This window comes from Natrix helvetica, assembly GCF_964273705.1.
Source record: "Natrix helvetica genome assembly, chromosome: Z".
Classification (NCBI taxonomy): Eukaryota; Metazoa; Chordata; class Lepidosauria; order Squamata; family Natricidae; genus Natrix; species Natrix helvetica.
In genome coordinates, this window is record NC_138554.1 from 63,955,635 (window position 1) to 63,979,672 (window position 24,038).

Genomic DNA, 24,038 nt, shown 5'->3' on the forward strand with positions numbered 1-24,038 from the left:
TTCAACTCAGTCTACCCAGAATTCTAGGGAAAATTTACTCAGTACTTCATTATAGCTTATTGAAGCCAGTAATTGGGTCCAGCATAAGACCATCCACCCAGACCTCCCCTTCCTCCTGTAGTGATAGAAGGGGAAACACATTATAAGGTGAAAAAAATCTTAGACTCCAGGCTGTATAGGGGTCGCTTACAATATTTAGGCATTGGAAAGGGTACCCTTATCCGAAGCTACTTGGGTGAAAAGCTGGAACCTAAAACCTGATAAATTAATAAAACAATTCCATGATAAGTTTCTCAATAAGCCAAAGTGTCCCCCTGGGGGAGGAGAGGTGGTTAATTCTGCTATGTTAACCACTACATTAATCTCTTTTCAGGAAACATTTTTCTTCTGAGGAGAGGCCACCTGTCAGGCCTGCAGCCATGTTCCTTTTGGATCTTTGGCCTGCCACACTTCTATTCTACTATGCTGTTTCTATAGTGGGGAAATGGGGGAGGGGATAGTATGGAGTAGAATGTTATGTAGTCACAATAAAATTCCTTTCTAGATTGCCAAGGTCATCCTTTGTTTTGGTACCTCTGCACCTGAACGGAACTAGATGGGTGGAACTGCCAGCATGGCAGTGGAAGATTGGACCATGTGGTGGACTTGTGGGTGTGGGGGCAAGATCATGAACTTTAACTTGAGGGGAAAATGGAAGAAGCTTCAGATTTGGGTTTTCCCCAGATGTGCCAGCATGGCTCTCTTAATAAATTGGAACTTTGAGAAGTACATTGCCTTGAACTCTAATTTAATTTTGGATGCTATCTGGAATGCTGACATGGACTTTGAGTTAGTATGATTTATAAGACCAGTCAATTGTGGTTGATTCAACAAACCCACTATAGCACAATGTGAATATTTAGCTGTTGAAAACTTTAAGCTAGTTTTACAAACTCCAGAAACACTAAAAAACAGTAGCCTAGACAATTCTATTCAACCCACTCCTGTTATATAGGAAGCCTTATAGCTGGGAAAAAAGGTTTAGGTATTATGATCAGTTAAGACAAACTTGTAACTGACAGGCTAAATATTAAACTAGGAAAGCTCATCTGTTATGACTCTCCCCATCTCTTTATTTCATTTGCTGGGGGAAAATCAATGCTCTTTAGGCTCCAGTGATAACACATAATTAGCTACACTTGTATATATTTATTGGTGTGCTGAAGAACAATGCAAAAATGGCCTTTTGAAAAATACCCATACCCGCAGTGAACTTGCTTTGGCACAATAATCATTGCAATGCACCATTACCCTATAGATTTTTTGGCTGGCTCATTAGCAGCAACATCTGTTATTCAAGAGAGTTGCTCCACACTTCATTTTTTCACAATATATAATTCTCCATACATTTATGCTAATAGTGAACATGCTCTTGAATTTAAAACAGATGATGTAACCAATTGAAACGACTTCTTATGTAGATCAATTTCTGGTTTCATGTTTGTGTTCAAGTATTGTGAGAAACTAGATTTCTTCTAAGGCAAATACTGAATAGCTGATTGCTGATTTAATAAGCTTTTACTAGAAGAGGTTTGCGACAAATGTCTGCTTGTTCAATACATTTTAAAATGTGGACTTAGCTACTAGTTCTTTACTCCTGCAGCTCAGTCCAAGTACAATTTCCCTGTCTACCAATTCTATAACTCATATTCCTTCTGATATTTTTTTGAAGACAATTTTTTCTCTAGCCAAATGGTAACCCATATTTGTAGGATCCTTAAAGGCTCTCTAAGCTTGGTTCTAGCAATAGCACTTAGATTTATATAACACTTCACAGTGCCTTACAGCCCTTTCCAAGCAGTTTACAGAGTTAGCATATTGCCCCCAATAATCTGGGGCCTCATTTTACCAACCTCGGAAGGATGAAGGCTGAGTCAACCTTGAGCCGTTGAGAATTGAACTGATGAACTGCAGACAGATGTCGGTCAGCAGAAATAACCTGCAGTACTGCATTCTAACCACTGTACCACCATGACTCTTGTAGTCTTCCAGATGTTTCCTTACCAAACTAGATAATATCAATCAGTGCTACTAAGGAATGGGGTTTATTTTTATTTTATATACTTGTCATTTTATATATTTGTCTTGTCAATGTTGACAAGTGGTACTGGTGGTTCCTTGACTGGATTGTTGTTTGCTATTGGCTTGTGTTTGTCTGAGTTGCTAGTTCCTTGATTGGGGTATTGTTTGCATCTTGATTGTTGGTCTTATATTAATATATGCTCATGTAGGTGTTAATTGTTAATGAGGATGGGTTTGGGCTATGTTGTTTTTGGGTTTTTTTTTGATAGTCTCTTTTTGAATGGCATGTAGATATTGTTTATGTGTCTATTCATGACCAATTAGTCTGAATCAGGCTTCCAGGAATTCTCTTGTAATTTTGGACTTGACTTGATCTAGGATGCTCACAGTTTCCTGGTGAAACTATGATGAAGTCTGTCCATGTGTTAATTACTAAAACCCAAGTATACCATGTCCTCAGCATTTTGCTGGTCCACTAATTTAGTCACTTTATCAAAGAATAAAATAAGATTTCTTTGGCATGATCTGTTTTTGACAAACCTGTATTGGCTTCTGGTTATAAATTTGTTTGCTGCTAGGTGTTCGCAGATCTGTTGCTTGATTATCTTTTCCAAGATCTTCCCAGGTATTGAGATCAGGTTGATTGGGCTGCAATTTCCTGAATCCATTTTTCCCTATTTTTTTGAAGATGGAAACCACATCAGATCTTTTCCAGTCCGCCTGGTAGTTTCTCAGTGCTTCAGAATCTTTGAAAGATATAGTTCAATGGTTCCAATATCATATCTGACAGGCCCTTCAGATCTCTTGGCTGTAATCCATCTGGTCCTAGTGATCTGAACTTGTCTAGAGTGGACAGGAGTTGTCTTACCATTTTCTTGTCTGTTTTAATTTTTATTGCTAGCCTGTCATTTACAATTCTGTTTTTGATAGGTTGTGCTATTTTTCCCTTTTCATGAAGATAGATGCAAAGAATGAATTAAGCAGCTTTGCTTTCTCTCAGCTGCTCATCTCTTTATTGCCATCTTCTCCCATTAGTGGACTAAATGTTTCTTTCTTTACTTTTTTTTTTACATGTTGAAACTTTTTAAATTATTTTGGCATTTGTTGCAAGTCTTATGTCATTCTGAGCCTTAGCTTTGGTGACTTCATCTTTGCAGAGTTAAGCTACATGCTGGTATTGTGCCTTATTTTTTTTAATTTCTCTCTCTCTCTCTCTCTCTCTCTCTCTCTCTCTCTCTCTCTGTATGTATGTATGTATGTATGTATGTATGTATGTATGTATGTATGTATGTATGTATTAATTCTTTTAAAATTATTATCCATACAGCTGCGGTTGCTCTCTGAACATATTCAGAAGACTGATCTCTTAATGCATCTCTCCAGTTAAGCCATAATATATAGCCAAATGACAGTATGCATTCCCCAACCAATAAAAAGAATAATGGCACATTAATCCATTCTATAATCCTTCCTAATGCAATGATAAAGCTTACACCTGTTAAATTAAGGTGACTCATCCTCATTCTGTTCCATTTGATTCAGAGCCAGTATGGCAGCTGGAACATCCCTGGTTAAGGATGGTGTTGTATTCAGTAAATCAACTATTTTTTTCAAAACATTTTCTAATATTCATTCCTGAATTTATACTATTGATCCCATTGCTTTTGCCTCATCTCTCACTTCAAAAGCCTATTTCCTTCCCAGTCATCTGGCAGTTGGGAGGTTTATAGGCAAAATTCACACTTCTCCATTTTATGGGACATCAGATGATGTAAGATTTAAGCACAGTAAGAACTTCTATTTCTAAGGCATTTAGCAAGTAGAATGCTGCCTTGAAGATAAAATGCTGTTATTCAGCATTAGATTTTGCACATTCAGTAATAGACATTTTGCACAAAATCTAAAAAACTTATACTTTTTAATCACCTGATTTTTCTGAGAAGGATTAAATATATGCCACAAGCTATGAACTACAGATATTACCTGTTAAATGCTCAAGACTGTGCTAATATAAGTGCTGGCCCTCAATATACCCTTCTAGGATCAGAGATAGACAAAGTCATATGCTTTAAGGACTGGATTCCAAAAAGTGTCCTGTTTTATTTCAGGAATAATCTTATCTGAATGGATTAAAATAATACTTGGTCCTCCTGTCTTTCCATCTTAATTGAGGGAAAATATATAGGACTCAACAGCTATCTTCCCCCCACCCCAAAACATTTAGATGTTTTGTGGAAAGAAAATGACTTTGTCTAGTCTACATAACTAGATTGATGACTAGACAAAGTGTCACATTTCATAAAAGTCAAAACAGAATATTTTTCATGGCGAAATATATATTTTGAAGTAATGTTTTGTTTTGAGGTATCATAGGATGACATTTGCAGCAAAAATTGGAATAGCAGGCAAATTTCACACTGACTATCTGAAAAGATTAAACAAAAAAGAAAGAACAGTCTTCATAAACTGATTTTTTAAGGAATTGATACTGTGGACGTATCATATTGGTTTCTGTTTTCCATAAAAGAAGATAATAATTAAGTTAGCCAGTGTGCTTAGACTGTTGACAAATAAGCATTATCAATTTCTCTTTAGGTGAAAACCTAAAGAGAAATTATGTAACATGAACAAAAAAAAAATAAGACTCTGTATTTGTACTGGTGCAAAATTCGAAAGTGGCTGGAAGAAATTACTGAGCAAAAAATAGAACTCAAACCAGAAGCATTCTTACTAGGACTACTGGATCAAAAAATGGACAAACAATCTCAACGCATAATCATACATATACTCACTGCAGCCAGGATTGCCTTCGCACAAAATTGGGAAAAAACTAATACACCCTCAGACGAAACTACAATCAGGAAAATACTTGAGTGTGCAGAAATGGACAAAATGACAATAGAACTAAAAGAAAGAGAAGAATCGGACTTCTATAATGTTTGGAATAAAATATACAAGTGGCTAGAAATCAAAAGCCAAAACAGAAAGTAGAGAATACAAATAGATGGAGATACAAATAATGAATATTACTATAAGTGTTTATACTATGCTTGTTACATCATAGGACAAGGTTATAGTAATAGGAAGGCAATGCAGAAGGGAGAATTATAAAAGCTAGGCAGGAAAGCCGATATTGAAAGCTGTAAAATTACTCTATATTGTTATATATGTTTTATGTTTTGTTCTGTTTTATTGTGGGTTTTTTTCCTTGTTGTGTCTTTTTTACTGTTTTTAAATATTAAAACATTCAATAAACATTTTTAAAAAATAAAAATAAGACTCTCCACCCACCCCAAGGTGATCTGATGGAATGACCTTAGTGGTCAGTCACTATGATTTAGACAATCATTAGCTCCACCTTATCCCAGCATGGTGTTCTTAGAACATCACTCTCCCCCACCTTTTTGGGAATCGCTGCAATGGTATCACGTTTTGCAGCATGTTAGGTATTCCAGAGCAATTGATCTGAAATGGAACGTGGTGATGTATAGGATACATCTGGAAATATGTAATGCATCAATAGAAAATGGGAAGGCTTGAATTGGCAGTAGTATATATGAAAGAGACTTGGTGTCCTTGCCCCAACGGAGTGCTACTAAAAAGAGAGATAGTATCATGGATATGTTAACATGAGCATAGAAGTAATTTCATTCAGTCTTGGTCAAACACTTTGTCTGTATCCAGTTATGGGCACCACAAATCAAGAACAGCATTCTGAGTTCATAGGAGGGCTGCTAAGATAGTAAATGATCTGGAAATCAAGATCTCTGAAGCATAGTTAAAGGATTTGAAAAGATGATGAGGGCAGATAGAAAAGCAGACTTTAAACAATCAAATGATTTTCATGCAGAGAAAGTAATAGAATGTAAGTTCTATTGTCTAGAAGGCAGAAACAGAAACCAACGAGTTACCATAAGAAAGCCAGATATCTGGAGGAATTTCTCACTGTATAAGTTGTCAAACAGTTGCCACGCAAAGTGATGAGTCACTGGAAGTTTCCAGATATAACTTGATGGTCATCTATCATAGATGCTTCAGTAGCCCTGCACTGAGCAAAAAGGTGGATGAGATGCCATTCAAAATCACTTCCAACAACATGACTTTATGTTTTTAATGGAGAACAGAGTAGATAACAGCTATTGACTTTGTCTCAATTCAATGAGGCAATGTTCTCAATCTCACAGTGCCTTAGAATGTGAGGTTTGTCCAAGACTAATGCACAATCCAAAACATATTCGTTATTTTCTTTGCCAAAAGTTGTTCAGCTGTTAACTTTATATCTAATACAAGATGTTTGCAGGCATAAATAGGGCAAGATTTACACTAGCAATTGGCATAAAATCTCCATATCTAAGGAAAGGAATGGAAAGGTGAGGAAAGGAGAGGAGAGGTAGACAGTGTAAATATTATACTATTTATAGTATAATTTATACTAAAGGATTATAAATATTATACTAGAGCAGTTTTGTGGTGAAGATATAGGTTATTTGGAATTCCCAGAGCATATCACTTAAAACATTGTCCACAAATTATATATTAAACAGTGCCAACTTTTCTTCAACTGGTTTTTGTACCTTTAAATGCATATTAAAGCTGTGAAAAAGTCAGCTTTAATATGCATATTCATCTATGCACACCTCCCCCCCCCCATTGCTATGGATGTCTTTTCTTTATATCCATGAGAAATAGTTTTCTACTTTCCAGGACAGTAAGTTGTTTTGGAAACTATTCTAGATTGCATCTGCATCTTTGTTGATGCATGTATTTCAAAATCAGATCCCAGTGATCTCCAATATTCAACTATCTGTGACCTAAAAAGGAGATATAACATGATGAGGTCACACAACAAATTACTCATGATGATTCCTGAATGAAAGATCAGTATTTAGCCTGTTGAAATAGAAATTCTAATACAAGTCTGAATAGACACACCCAACCAATTTAGCAATAACTCCTGACTATAGAAAATGGTGAAGGGGAGTTTAATAGACCAATCAACAGATAAAAAGGAAGAGGTCTATGGAAGGAGTCTAAGGAACAAAACGGTGTGTTTGGGTTTCACTGCTAATCTGCTACTAGCTTGATCCCAGAAGAAATTTCATTCTGCCTGACATTACTAGTAAACCTTGTCCAAGATTTATTTATTTTTTTACACTAGTGAAGAATCTGCCAATTACCAATCAAGATATTGGTTGGAAATGTGCTACATGTGAAATTTTCTTGCTGAACTCAGCAAATTAATTTTATCAGTTACTAGTAGCTGGATGCCCATGCTTCACAATGAAACTATGTGATTGGGCTATGTAGGAGAAATTCAGTTCACAGTCCATTGGCTTAGTGGTGGTCGGAGATTGAAACACATAAGGGAATATTGCTCCTGCCATCTTGAGTCCGGAAGCAGTTCCATAGGTGGAAGGCGTAGACATTTTGGTGAGATACGGACATTTAGTACTATAAGAAGCGCGTGCTCAGCCAACTGGAAAGAATGCTGGTAGGAACCCACCACTGAACCTATTAACTCTGAAATGGAAAAGGTTGAGATCAAATAAAAACCCAGTTCTAATACAGCTCCCCTCTGAGATGTTTTGTGGGAATCCTTGCATTGGATTCTTTATTTCCAATTCAGACACCTCCAGTCAAATGAAAGAGGGAGATATTCTACACTTGTATGTGTGATGTGAGTATGCATGCCACTGGAAGCAGCTTTATGAGCCTGGAAAAAAATAGTTGTTGACTGCAATTTATGTGCTCTGATTGTCCATAGTGTGTGAGTGAATGCAGAAATGTTCTACAATGTGGTCAAGAAGATCCTTAAAGGACACCTTTCTCCTTTGAAGAATGAAAGTCCCAGAGAATAGCTGTCCATGACTTAATATAAACCAAAAACCGAAGGCTTAAATGAGAAAGGACAAAAATCAGAAATACTGCAGTACAGGATGCTTTGTTTAACCATACATAATTAAATAATCCAGTCATGTTAAGCCAAAACTGTAGTTTACAAACCACAGTGCTTAGGTTCACATAAAATGCTAAAGCAAAATCAAGTTACATATGTTTTACTGTGATGTACAAATAAAACCACTAAAAGAAAATAAAGTAGGACTATGAAATAGATGCATCTCAAATTGTGGTTTTGATCTGAGTCATTAAACTTTAATGATTTAATTCTGCCTTCCCATTTATATATTGTAAATACAATTGAATGTATCAGAATAAACATTGTTTCATATGTGACTAAAGTTAAAAAGGGTTTTAATATATATTATCTTTTTATAAATAAATAAATAAATACACACACACACACACACACACACACACAACATTTCATTCTATTCTAGACCAAGGAGAAAAAGGGACAAATTTCCATATTCATACATCTCAATAATACAGGGCCAAAAGGTAGTACTACATAACTCATTTCTTCTTCTTTTTCGCATTTTCCCATTTCACTTTCCAGGCAGGCAAGAAGTTGTGGAACCTATAGAGCAGACACAACGTCCAAATGTGGATAGGACTGTCCGTTGTTGTTGCTGCTGTTGTCATAGTGCTATTAGTTTAACTTGTTTATATTTTCATATAATAAATGTTTGCGGCTTGATAAACAATCTGAAAAGGGATGATGAGCTGAAGAGTTTGAGGACTCCTGCTATAGAGATTAGGAGATGGATGCCATGTAAAGATATCCTCTTACAAAATAATAGCAGAACAAGTAACTATTAAGACACATTAAAAAAAGATGGAACCATCCCAAAGGGTTTCTGGCACAGGTTGTTAGTCTCCAACCTTGGTCAAGAAAGAATAATTTCCATACACAAGCTATCAAAACATATGCTTTTAGTCATATAACTCTGGTGGTAAAAAGGCTGATAAAGCTGATTTTAAAGCCAGATTTCTGGTGCCTTCACTTTGAACTAGTACCGGAGGTAGTACTCAGCAAGTTCTGACATGTTCTGGAGAACCAGTAGAAGAAATTATGGAGTAGTTCGAAGAACTGGCAAATAGGCTGGCCCCGCCCCTGCTACCTCCCAGCTGATCTTCTTTTGTTGCCCTGAACAGGAGAACCAAGCTGGAAAGCAGGTTAGTGGGGTGGGGAGTGAATAGGGATTTTGCAGTAATTTTCCCCCAGAGGGAATGGGGAAGGAATGGGGATTTTGCAGTATCCTTCCCCTTTATCCTTCCCACAAAGCCATACCCACAAAGCCATGCCACCCCGACAAAACCATGCCCACCGAACCAGTAGTAAAAAAATGTGAAGCTCACCACTAACTAGTACATCTAAAGATTAGTAAGATTGAGAGAGGCAGAGAACTGATATTGCTGATAAAATCTTCATGAGCACTGATGGTTTTGCTAGAATCTGTCTGGCAATAAACATCACTGTACACTCCTACTTTTTGAATTACTTTTAACACAGTATCATTTGGAATTCACCATAAATGACAGTTTTGGTAAATTTGTACACAAAATGTTTTCAGATGATGAAATAAATAAGAAACATGTACAAATACAATGCATTGGGAAAGAGACTATTGGTGGCATTCTAAATTGTCATAAAGTTCTAGTGATTTAGAAATCATACTTTTCACTGGGTTCAGATGTCATTTTGAGAAGGATCTCTTCTGGACTTGTAGAAAATGCTTTTCACTTTAGATACCCTACCTTAGCCTCAATTAGTTCTAATTCACTATTTAAACTTTGGTTTTGGTTAAGGCTTAACCAAATACTGGTAGCCAATATTTGAACCTCAGTTAGCTTTCACTTAAAATATTTTTCGGAGTATAAGACGCTCTGAAGTATAAGACGCACCTAGATTTTGGGGAGAAAAGCAAGGGAAAAATATCTGCCTCTGTCTCTCAGCAATTTGCCTCCTTGCAACAAACAGTACAGACAATATACACTATTTGTAATGTTATATTTCAGACTACTTGTACAGATGCTGTTAAAATTGATGTGCTTTCTGGAAGTATAGTTATTCTCTGTTATTTAACAGAAGAACAGCACTTTTTAAAACAATAGCACGGGGCCTCTTCAGATCAAGCATTTATTTCAAAAAGCTTCTTCATTTTGTTAAGTTGTCTAGAATAATAATAATGCAGTCTTTAAAAAATAAGTCTAATAATTTGAACATTCTATAGGCATTTATAGTTGTTGACTTACTTCCTTGCAGCAAGCAGCCTGATTAGCAGAAGGGGGAAAAAATCTGCCTCCCAGCAATTTGCTATGTGGCGCAAAAAGCAAGTTTCACTTTCAATTTCTCCCGATCATCAGCTGTTAGAGGCTTCAGGGATTGCTATAGCTTATTGAAGCCTCCCCAAGCCCCCTTTTGCTGCAAAGAGGTAAATTGCCATGAGCCAGGGCCAAAGGGTGGGGGCCAGTGGGTGGGTGGAGCGACATTCAGTGTATAAGACGCACCCAAATTTTCACCCTCTTTTAGGGGGGGGAAGGTGCATCTTATACTCCGAAAAATATGGTATTATTTACAGCTCCATACAAAAGTTTGGTCATCCTTGAATTGTATAATTCAACGAATCCCTAAGCCAAAGACACTGACAAAGCCTCTGGATGGTACAGGGTTAAACATGTTGTATTTCTGTATATTTGAACATATATGTGCTGTTTATGTGCCATTATATATTGTAGATGTATTTTTTTATTTCGATTTGGAGAAAGACTGCTCCCATAACACTATCTGTTCCTGCAGCTTTGGTTACTACAGTCATATTTGATTGGATCCCCTCATTTAAAGGCCTGTATGAAAGAATGAGTGCTGTTGGTGGGAAGAATCAACAATAAAAGATTCATTAAAAGCTATATAAAAAGATCTGCACTGTCTGCTTTCAGCTTCTGAGCAAAATTCAAGTCAGTGCACTAATGTACAAAGCTTAAAAGAAGTTGGGAACAGGTTCCTTTGAAGGACATCTGCAATTATATCAGACTCTGAAGCACTTACATCCCTCCAGGGAAATCCTGTTCTCTACTTTGCAGCTTATAAATTGCTACTTGATTGCCAGTCAGGGGATGGATCTCTGCAGATGTGTATTGTGTGTGTGTGTGTCTGTATATTTCTTTATGTAGTATCAGAGTGCAAATAGAGAAAGCTCAGAAAAAAATGATGATTCATAACTTTCCAGTCATGGAGACCTGGAAAAGTTATTTGAAACAAATGAGTAGATATTAATTAGAATGATGTGCAGTATACCCATTGCAATACACTTGTGCATTTCAAATGACCATAGAAAATTGCAGGACGTTTTTATAGGTCATCTCAATCAGAATAGATCTGGAAGGGACCTTGGAGGTCTTCTAATCCAACCTCCTACTAAAGCAGGAGACCCTATAGGTTGCATTTCCCTTTGGCAAGATTCCAAAGTTTTACTCATCTATCATGTATTTATTTTGTATTTTAAACTGTTTTATGTTTATATGATGTATGATGTCCAGAGTCACTGATTGAGATTGGTAGACAAACACCCAGGGATATAGAAAAGAACTAAAAAAAAAGAATAAGAAACAAAAGAAAAGAAATTACATTTTGTCAGATTCCCTGCCTTGAATTTTTCTTGCCACTATTTTTATTCTTTCTGCACCATGCACTAACTTACCCAAATGAGAATAATGTGATGGAAATGCCTTATTGTAAACTTCAATCTATATAAGTTGGAAATAGTATATAGGTATTTTATGAATAACAATTTCTGTAATTTCCTACATTCACCTTTTCTTCTCCAAACAATAAACTATAAGGTTGGTGAGTGCAGAAAATGTGAAACTTTTTGCGTCAGAAAATGTGAGATAAGCCACATGGGCCTGATACAGAGATTTGTACACACTGTTTATTTATTTTGTCTTATTTTGCACTCCACTATGCAATCCTGTTGCAAATATTAAAGACATATACCATTGATTAATACCTTTCCATGAAGAGGGATTTATGCCTCTGGAAGAGAAGCAGAGGAAAAGACATAATATTGAATAATGATGATTAACACACAATTGACATCAGCAGAAAAATCATGTGGGTCAAAACAGGGCAGTGCAGTGGTTACATTGCTCTGCTATTGCTGGGTTACATAACCACATGATTTAATAGTCACCATGGTACAGATGGGATTTTAGCAATGTCAAAGTAAATCAGACATGGGTGAATAATTCTGGTTTTGTTCAAGACATAGAAATAACTACTTCTTTCATCCTAAGCAGCTGAATGCATTGGTATTGTTCATTTAGGAACTATAAAGAGCAATTCCTGTTTCAATGTCCATTATTTTAGCATTTTAATATATCACCACATGTCTGATTTATTCATTTCCATGACACATGAATAAAAAGAATGTAATAAATATTTTAAGTGTTTAATGTAAAAATAAGGCACAATGAATTGGTTTATATCAGATATGTCTGAATCCCTTTTCTTATCTGAAATGCCAAGAAGAATATCTACTTAGCACATGCACATCAGTGTATGAATTATATAATTCCATGAATTATATAATCCTGTGTATGAATTATATAATTATGTGACAGCAACTGGAGAGAATAGTACTTCAGAATGCAGTCCTAAGAAAATGATGTATTCTTAAATGTATGTTTGTATAATAGTCTTATTCAAATTGATAATAAAGCAAAATGGGATCTAGTAGCCGCTCCCTTTATGGGCCCAAACCTGTTTGGGACAGCCTTGGATCCTATATTGGTGGAGAACAAAGATAAGAAAAAGGTCATGCCTCCCTCCACCAAAAAGTCCAAGCCCCGTAGTCACCCGTATCGCAGGACTTCCTTTAGGACCTATGACAGGGATCAGGAACAGCATTTCCAACCATACAGGCAGGACAGGCAGTTTCATAGATCAAACTATCAGGACCATTCCAGATACCAACCGCAATCCAAACGGCCCTTTCGAGGGGGGGCGCCGCCCCTTCTGCAGAGGGAAATGACTCGAACCTGAGTCGTCCTATCGGCGGCCGCCTGGCTCTGTACGCAGACAAGTGGGACGAGGTCACCTCAGACAGGTGGGTCCGGGCGATGGTTCGCCATGGGCTGAAGTTAGAGTTCCTCTCCAAACCCCCAAGGTTCTTCAGGGTGTTTCCCCCGGCGCGGGATCCGGAACGCCGACGTCTTATGGACCTCGCCATCTCTCATCTTCTGGAAATCAGGGCGGTTGAGGTCGTCCTGGATCCGGAGAGGGGACAGGGCTACTACTCAAACCTGTTTGTAGTCCCGAAGGCCTCGGGGGGTTGGAGAGCGATCCTCGACCTCAAACGACTGAACCGCTACCTAGTCTACAGGCGGTTCAAAATGTCATCTCTAAAGTCAATCTTGCAGGGCATAAGGAAAGGGGATTATATGGCCTCAGTAGACCTAACAGAGGCCTATCTGCACATCCCCATACTTCAGGCTCACTGTCGCTACCTCCGGTTCTCCCACGGGGGCAGGCATTATCAGTATCGAGCCCTCCCATTCAGTCTGGCCTCAGCTCCACGAACATTCACCAAAGTTCTGGCAGCACTGGTGGCTCACCTCCAATCCATACCAGTGAGACTCCAGTGTTACTTGGACGATGTCCTAGTCCAGGCAGAGTCCCTCCCCAGGGCTATATCGGATCTCCGACTAACGATCCGCTGGCTCCAGACGCTGGGGTTTTCAATAAATTTCCCCAAGAGCCACTTGTCCTCTTCCAGACAGATCCTCCATCTAGGGACAGTTATCAATTCTGAGTCAGGGAGGGTTCACCTATCTCCAGATTGCTTGTCCAGTCTGCGACAGTTGGTTGCCTCCGTCAGAAGAAAAAGGTCTGTTTCCATCCTGACCTTATCCAAACTTCTGGGGAAGATGTTGTCCTGTATAGGGATAGTCCCGTGGGCCCGGCTCCATCTGCGACCTCTTCAATGGGCCCTGATTCCGGCCCAGAAGAGGATGATGAGCAACTCTTTGCGCCAATTCGCCTGCCGGCAGAGGTGAGACTGTCCCTCCGGTGGTGGATGTTCCCAGCACTTCGCCAAGGGGGGTTCGTTTTGGGAGCCGGAGAGAGTGACTGTCACGACAGACGCGAGCCTCTTTGGCTGGGGGGGCATAATGGGCACCGACATGGCCCAAGGACGCTGGACTGCCTCAGATCTCAGCCACAATATCAACTGGCTGGAACTGAAGGGCGTGAGACTGGCCCTCCGGACCTTTCATCGGCACCTGCAAGAGCGCCACATCCTCCTGCTCACAGACAATGTAGCAACAAAAGCTCACGTAAATCATCAAGGAGGGACTCACTCCCGCGCCCTGTGGCGGGAGGCGCAGACGTTGGGCTTGTGGGCAGAGAGACACTTGGCCTCGATTGTGGCGGAACATATCTCGGGGGTGTCCAATCACCAGGCAGACTGGCTGAGCCAGGCGACTCTGGACAATGGCGAGTGGCAGCTGTCTCCAGAGTTGTTTCAGAAGATCTGTCGGAGATTCGGCGCGCCACTAGTGGACCTGTTTGCCACCCCCGACAACGCCCAACTGCCAAGGTTCTTTACCCGGTTTCAGACTCCCTCAGCAGAGGGCACGGATGCCCTCAGGAGCCGTTGGCCTCCGGGCCTTCTTTATGCCTTCCCTCCCCTTCCCCTCATTCCCAGGACTATCAGGAAGGTAGTAGCAGAGAGGGCCCTGGTCATTCTATTAGCCCCGTACTGGCCAAGGAGGCCATGGTTTGCGGACCTGGTCCAGCTCTCGGCGGCAGAACCTTGGAGAATACCCCCGGGGGAGGTCGCTCTTTGTCAAGGGGTCTTGCATCATCCAGAGCCACAGTGGCTTCATCTGACCACTTGGCTCTTGAGCGGGGGATCCTAAGGGGGAAGAGGCTGTCCTCAGGGGTTATAGCTACCTTAGAGGCATCCAGAAGGCCATCTACCTCTCGAATTTACAACGCCACCTGGGCGGCCTTTGCAAAGTGGTGTATTCCCTGTGGGATGGATTCTTCTAGGGCCACGGTGCCGGACGTGCTCGAGTTCCTGCAAAAGGGACTGGAGGACGGTTTGTCCCACAATACCCTTCGGCGACAGGTGGCGGCCTTGGCCACCATCTTAGGGGGGGAGGGGTCCTATACCCTTTCCCCGTTGATAAAACGGTTTCTGAAAGGGGTGGCCAATATTCGCCCACCCTCAGTCCATAGGTTCCCAACCTGGGATCTCTCCCTGGTTCTGAAGGCACTGACGGGTTCCCCCTTCGAGCCGCTTAGAACGGTACACATGCGTCTTCTCACTCTCAAAGTTGTTTTTCTAGTGGCCATCACATCGGCCAGACGCATTTCGGAATTGGGGGCTCTATCTTCCCACAGTGACCTTTGTCTTATACATCAGGACAGGATTGTCCTGCGTTTGGATCCTTCATTCATTCTGAAGGTAAATACACATTTTCACAGAGCCCAGGAAATTGTGCTGCCAAATTTTTGCCCCAATCCCTCACAGGAGAGAGAACAGGTGTGGCACCGGTTGGACGTTCGTCATGCCGTTCGTATTTATCTGAAGCGAACGGAGGGCTTTCGGAAAACAGAGGCGCTATTTGTCTCATTTCAACCGGGTTCACTTGGGGCGAAGGTGTCCTCCTCCACTATTGGGAGGTGGATTAGACTGGCCATAGTTGAGGCGTATGGAGCCTCGGGGCAGTCCCCCCCCCTCGGGTGTAACTGCTCACTCCACCCGTAGTGCGGCCATTACTGCGGCCTGGGCTACCAGGGTGCCCCTCGAAGATATCTGCCGAGCAGCTACCTGGGCCTCTCCTACACCTTTCATTAGGCACTACCGACTGGATGTGTATGCCTCGGCTGAGGCCTCATTCGGTCGGAGGGTCCTCCAGAGGGTGGCAGCCGATCCTTCCCCTGGGACCCAGTCTCCCCGCCCTGGGACTTAGCGTGGGTATGTCCCTCGCGTGACCCCTCCCTCTACTCTACTGGAAAAAGAACGTTGGTCTTACCTGAACATTTTTTTCTGTCGAGTAGAGGGAGGGGTCACGTTCCCGCCCTAGCTAGTTAGACAGGGTCCAGGGTGGGGTAGTATCGGGTGGCCCCAGGGGGGCTTGTCCTTGTTTTTTTCATCATTGCAGACACTGACCGTGACATCGCGGAAACTGGGAACCAACAGGAGAAGCTGAAGGTTAAGAAGTTTTCTCTCAGTCTAATGGACCAATCAGGTTGTGTTAAACCCTCGCGTGACCCCTCCCTCTACTCTACAGAAAAAAAACGTTCAGGTAAGACCAACGTTCTATTTCCTCACACAAACCACAAAAACACAGTAGTTTCTATTGCTTTCACATCCTATAAATCTGAAGGCTTGAACATTCTCAAACATGAACCAGCTTAAGTTTAGAGATAAGATTCAATGGTATATTATTTATTCGGACTGTGCACATCCTTGAGGATGCTTCATTCTAATGAAATTTTAAGTGAATCTTTTTTTAGAATCAAGTTTACAAAGCTCACTTTGTGACTGAGGAGTGTATGTTTGTCTGTTTTGATTAATTTCTTTGGCACTTGTAAAAACTGGAACAGTCTTTTATATATGCACAGCGCCTGCAGAAAAGTTTCTGGCTTTTTCAGGAGTGGAGGAAGTGATCAGTGTTTGAATCATCTGATTGCACGTTATGTTGTGTTCATGGCACAAAGCACCTCACTGAGATGAATTAAAAATATACCCTATAGGTCTGTCATTCATCATCCATTAATCCATTTTATGATTTCTTCTGAATTCTTTCTCAGAGGTTTCATAAAAGAGATTCCACAAGGATTACACTGGTGTGTGAGTCCAAATCTTTTAAAAATCTGGAATCACTCAAGATGCATATGACAGCACTATGGCTTCTTAAATATGCATCAAACTTGCCTTTCAATGAATATAACTTTAAAGAGTAAACATGTACAGTACATTTATTCCATACCCTATAAATTTTTTATCTTTGAAAGGGCAGGCGAACAACTGCCTAGAATTATATCTAGTCTATTCTACAATACTTTTAAGTACATACCTTTAAGTACATTCAAGTATTTCTTGTTCTAACCTGGCTTGCAATTGAAACACAAGATATGTAAATTAAGACATTAAAGAAAAAAATACATTGAGGCATAGGGATATAAATACTGCATCTATTTGCAAGTGAAATTGAAATTTTCTTTCCTTAGAATTGTGAAGGAGAACAACTGTTCTCTTGAATTATTCCTTATATGAGCAGGCTGAGTGATAATTTTACTAATAGCTGTATAAGAGGTTCTAAAACTAGCTGGATGTTAAAATGGCAGTTGGATATTGAAGTTGAAATTAGTGATAACTTACAGACTATTGGTTAGAATCCTGAATCCTGAATGAAAGCTTTAAAATGGCTACCCATTTCAAACAAGAAAATAGGAGGAGGAAGGAGTATTAGATATGTTTAAAATAAAAAATAAATAAAATAAGATAAAATAGTGACTCTGGGCAATGAACAATCCTAAATCAATTAAAACCAAGTGCATACACAATAAACATACATATACATGTACATATAATACACACAAGTTATGTACACACACACACACGTTGAGAAAAATCGTAATTATAGATGTTAAAATAACCAGAAAACAGAGCCCTTAACACACTGAGGAACTGTGGCTGGTATACATAACCAGGTCTTCAAGGTGTTATGAAAGTCCAATAGGGTTGGACCAGTCTAATCTCTGTAGAGAAAATGTTCCAGAGGGCAGGGGCTACAGCAGAGTAGGCATTCCTGTCAGGGCTACCTCCGTCCAATTCCTAGCAAAGAATTCCTACCGCACTAATTTCACATGCTCCTCCATAGTTTCAGTATATATTAAAATGTCAACCAAATACACCAACACTCCCTTATACAAATAGTCATGCAACCCCTTATTGATCAGTTGCATGAACATTGCAGGGCCCCTGTAGACCGAAAGGAAGCACTTGGAATTAGAAACATCTCAGAGGGCAATAATACTGTTTTCCATTCAGCACCCTCCTTGATCTCTACCTGAAGTAAGCTTCCCGCAAGTCTAATTTAGTGAAGATTTTTCCTTTGGCTAAATGAGTCAACATGTCCTTCATCAAGAGAATGTGAAGACATTTTCTATGCACACTGTGTTTAGCCCTTTATAGTCAATGCATAGATATAGCGTCCCATCTTTCTTTTCCTGGGACAAAACCAGGGGCTGCCACTCTTGGCCTTGCTGGTTGACTAAATCCACATTTTAAGTTATTGTCTATGAAGGTACGAAGCTCTCCTAGCTCATGTGGAGTCATCGAACAAAGTTTAAGTTTTGGGAGTTTAGCCCCAGGAAGAATTTAAATACTGCAGTCTGTGGGGCAATGGGTGGGAGTGCATCAGAGCCTTTCTCACTAAACACATCTCATAAATCCCAATACTCCTTCAGGATTCTGGACTCACTTATTGGGTCTTCCTGATTTGCTGCCCCCAGCTTCCTTTGTTCTTTGTTTCTCCTGCCCCAAGCTTTGGGATATTTTCTTCTTTCTTGGCCACTTTATGCCGAATCTTTAAAATCCCTTTCCTCCAATTCACATAAGCATTCCATTTCTTTAGCCAAGACAGTCCAAGTAAAATGGGCCTCTCCATCTCTGGTGGCACTATTATCTCAAAGTCTCTTTATGCTTTCCCATTCTCATTTCTACTGGTTCAGTTATAAAGTGAGCTGGGCTTCCTCCAGCTACAGTCCCATCTAGCTGGGGAAACGCTATGGGCACCCTTAGCCATTTGAGTCTCAGTCCCAGCTTTTCAACAACATTAGGGCTAACCATGCACCTACTGCAACTTGAGTCCAATAAAGCCAACATTCTCCCCTGGGTCCCTGAGGAGGGCACCACTAATTCCACAATGGTTACAGGGGTCACTAATTGACTTACCGGGGGGGGTCATCATTGCCATTGCTTTCAGTCTCAGTGAAGCTGGTCTGAGCTCCCAACTGAACTCCCAACAAGATGAAAGAGCCACATGTGGCTCTGGAGCCGCAGGTTGCTGACACCTGCCCTAACCTGTTGCATCAGGAACAAGGCCTGGTTCAGCATGGTCTCCTCTGGGCTTCTCTCCGGGGTGGTCTTCCTTCTACCCTACGCTCCTCATCCATCTGAGCCTGATAGGCTTCTCATTGAAGTCCAGCTCCTCTTTCCACTCTTCCTTGTCTCAAGCATGGTGTGATCGGGGGGGGGGGGGCTGGCCATTGCTCCAGTTTCCCCCAGCTCACTCGCATGGTTGGATATTGGATGCTCGGTCCTCACAGTAGACTGCTGTCTCCAGGTTGACTATTAAAACATATTTTGCCTAATGTCAGAACTGCCTCCATCCAATTCATAGGAAAGAAAAACTCTTGGCTCCATAGTTTCAGAGAAAAAGTACTTATACTGGAGATAATTAAATGCAACAAGATTCAGACAAGATCTGAGGCAAAATCATGTGAAGCAGCAAATTGAAACAAACCATAGAGCTCAACCTCCCTGGTAGCTAGGCAACCAGAGGGCAAGCACCAGCCAGAAAATGTTTTCAGAAAGTCTTTGGTTCAAGTGCATCATCTTTGGCTGCCGCATACCAAAGCTAGAAGAAATTATGATAAGCATTGGAGATAAGCAAAGCATTGGAGGTAAGCATTGGAGATAAGCAAAGTCTATACCATAGTTGCAAGGCTGCAATGAAAAATTCTGCACTGATCCCTCCTCCCCATTTCCATGGCAGCAAGCAGAAGGCTGGCTGACACTTCCTCCTACATCTTGTCAGTAAACATTTCTTGTTGGGACCCAGAACATGTGGATTCTGGAAAATTGGATTGAATGGTAGAAACAACTGGGGAGAGGCAGGTAACCCAAGTTCATGAAGGGTTTTAAACAACCGTTACCTTGACAAATAGCATCTTGAATTGCACCCAGAAACATACAGCAGAGGTGATATTCTACCGGTTCGGACCAGATCGCCCGAACCAGTAGCGGAAATCATGAGAGGATCTGTCCACCTGTGCCTGGCTCTACGGCATCCCATTTTGGACATTTTTTTTCAAAAACACATGTGCAGAAGGATCTGTGCATGTGTGGAGGTGGCATGTGCGAGTGAAGCAAGTGCACAGGTGCTCACATTTGCGAACCAGTAGGTAAGGCAAGTGTATATCACCACTGACATACAGCCATCTAATGCAGTACATGGAGAAGTGGTATTACATGTGTCGAATGTGAAACTGCATTCTGAACCAGTTGACACTTCTAAATACACTATAACCTCATGCTGAGTACATTGTAGTAATTCACACAGAAGATCATGAATTCTCTCCCTCCCTTGCTCTGACTTATTTCAATCACCATCATCATTATTTGTATGCACTAATTCTCTGTAGGAATTTGAGTCTGGGTTTTTATGTTGATGCCATGTCTTAATTTTTTAAGGGTTGTATTAGATTTATTGTTTTAATGCCAGTATTAGAATATATAATAAAGATATCCAAGTGATGGATCAATCATCAAGAAACAAGCAATCAAGAAATATGCTGCAGATTGGCACATGGTAGAGTAACCATAAAAACCTTGGAAAAGAAATTTCAAATACTGTAAATTCCTACAAAAAGCATAAGTGTGCACACCATAGAAGCAAAACTCAATTGCAAAAGGCCACGGTACTTGGAACAGCTTCCATCCTGTGATGATATCTTTAACAACAGCAGCAATATCTGCCTATCCCAAGTCCTTGGGAAGGATTCAAAAGACGAATAAAATAGAGGGATAAATGGATAAAAATACCGTATCCAGCCTAAATATCTGGCTAACTGTGTGATGAATCATAACAATAACCTGGGCACAAGCAAAATAAAAGGAACTGGAGAAAAATCACAAAATATAAAGACATGCAGATAGAACTGGAATGAGTGTAGCAAAAGAACGCAAAAATAGTAATAGGCACTTTAGGTGCAATTTCAAAACATCAGGAGCACCACTTGAACATCTTCAGCATGGACAAAATTACCACTGCCACCAACTTCTAAAATAATATATATGTATGAGGACCTGTGACCTGTAATATATCCTATATTAAAGGATATATATATCCTTTAATATATTAAATTATACTTTAATATATATATCCTTTAATATATTAAACAACAACACCTGCTTGTCACAGGTCCTCATACAAAAATGGCAAATCCAGTCTAAACATCTGATTGATTATAGAAAATAGCTGCCCATTTTTCTCTGCCCATTTAACTCTGGTTGCTTCCCAATCAAAAATTAAATGACATATAAAATTATTAAACTATAAAACACAACCAGTTAAAACATCAAACATTTAATAGCCAGAAGAATGTAGTGTCAATTCATGCTAATGTGCCATATACAAATTAACATAAATAATAAAAAAGATAGAAGACTAACAGAACTGTAACCTGTCAAACAGTAGGGCAAAATCACAAAAAGCATTTTTTCCACATGCATGAAAAACATAATGCAGGGAACTCATGAGAGCATTCATTAAGCAAATTATGTCTCTGCCAGCAAAATTTTGGGTGATAAGAAAGGTCACCAAAAATGGGCAGATAGTGAGTAGGCTCACTGGGATATTTTATTTATGTTTATTTATATCATGAAATAGCAGTAGCAGCAACAATAACAAATAAACTGAATTTATTCAAGAGATCACTAACTTTGAATCTAACTCTAGTATTCTTGAAATAATATTTAAATATTTATAAGCTGTTCTTCAATTTGGAGACTTTCAGAGCAGGGCATCATTTAAAATCATAAACAACATAAATAACAGCATTAATAATTTAGTAATAGCAGGAACAAGTGCAATTTCATTAAAAATGACCAAGGCATCAGCATAAAACAGATTTTGTTACTGACATTAAAAGGCCTACGGAAATTAAAGAATTATCATCTGGCTTTGAAAAAAAGCTGGCATCAAATAAATGTCCCAAGGAAACCATTCTACAGCTTGATGGCACAACAGAGATGAACCTTTTTCAGTTACCGATCACCATCTCCATTACCTTCAAAGGCAGTGGTTGTGGGAAAAGATTTGAAGGGTGATCTTAGAGCACTGGCAGATTTATCCATGGACAGAGTTTTTTCAGGGACATAATGCTATTGTAACAGTGGTGGGTTACGGTCGGTACGCCCCTGTACGGGCGTACCGGTGCCTGCTAGGAGCATCAGGTACCATTCCGGTACGATGCTTCGGAGGGCTCTCCCTCCCTCTTTACCTGTGTTTGACCCAATTGGGCCATTTGCGTACGTGCACACAGTGTACAGCATTTGTGTGACGCTCTGACGAGAAGCTGGAACATTGTAAGGCAGTGGTGCGCAGCACGCGTGTACGTGGTGGACACCCAGCCCCATCGTAGCGTACCAGTTGCGACGGGATCCGGAACCCACCACTGCATTGTATATCTGGGTGTAATTCAAAGTGTCAGTTGTCAACTTTAAATCTCTATATGACTTGGGACTAGATTACTTGAGGCACCATCTGTTTCCAAGAATCTCTAAGTGTCCAATTTAAGCCAGCAGATTTGACATGTTGCAAATCCTGTCAGTCAAAAATGCTAACTGGTAGGAAACTAGAAAACAGGTCCTCTTTGCTGTAGCCCCTGCTTTGTGGAATATTCTCCCTTCGGAGATTAGAATGGCTCCTGTTGACCTTTCACAAGGCTTTAAAACCATGGCTATGTACCCAAGCCTAGGACTTGGAATGTGCTAAGGACTCTCTTTTTCTTGGCTTTACTGTTAGTTGATTAATAATCTTGGCTGCTGTTTGTATTTATTTTCTGGATGTTTTTAGTGTTCTATTGTTTTTTATTGTTTTAATTGCTGCATACTTTTAAAGCCACCCAGAGTCACGTGATTGAATTGGGAAGCTATAGAGATTTTAGAACCTTTAGAATTCTTTATTGGTCAAATGTGATTAGACACACAAAGATTTTTTTTCTTCAGCGCATAAGCTCTCACTGTTCATACAACAATAGTGATAGATCATTATCATAGCCAAATTGAATGAATAAATAATAGGAAATAGCAGATGGCAAGCAATCATCATAATGACCAACTTTGCATAAAAAGTTCCTCTGATTCTCCATGTTTCTTGTTCTTCTCATTCAGTTTTTTTCCTTTGTTTTGCTTATCTATAATACAATACAATAGCAGAGTTGGAAGGGACCTTGGAGGTCTGCTAGTCCAACCCCCTGCATAGGCAGGAAACTCTATACAGTTTCAGACAAATGGCTATCCAACATCTTCTTAAAGACTTCCAGTGTTGGGACATTCACAACTTCTGGAGGCAAGCGGTTCCACTGATTCATTGTTCTAACTCTCAGGAATATAACCCCTTCTCAATTCTTGCTCAGAATTGAGCAAGGTTCTCTCTGACTCTTAATTTTTTGCTTCCTGCCTTTCTTCCTTTTAGCAGCAACTTGTGTCCAACAATTCTTTTTGAGATGGGGAAGAGATGAAATCCACACTCTAAGACAGAGAACACCTTGTGGTCATTTTTATTCAGTTTTGCTTTAGATTCAATGTTGCATTTCTTCCCTGGGAATAGCTAAGAGAAAACTCTGCTTCTAAATGCAACAGCATGATCCTCTCCACAATGCTTTCCTGTTATCAGCCATCTGAACTGCTTTCAGCTTAGTCATTGTGTAGTTGGAAGAAATCAGCACACCAGAATAATATGAGAAATGTTGCTATACCCCCATTCTAGTCACTCTTAGTCCTTCTGATTTTGTGTTTGTGTTTGACCATATTCTCTCCCCAAGATTTTCTCTTGTTCTAAGGCTTTTGCCAGAATAGACTGCAGATATAGTAAGAGAGCATCTATTCTTTAGCATATAATTTGTATTCTTAACCTTCATTTCATTGATATGGATGACAACAGCTGTGTAGGAGGAGTTCTGTTTCTCAGATGCCCAGCTCAATTATTGTTAGTTCTGCCAAGGAAGCAACCACATATCTAGTTCCTTTTCTCCCAGAACACAAAACCCA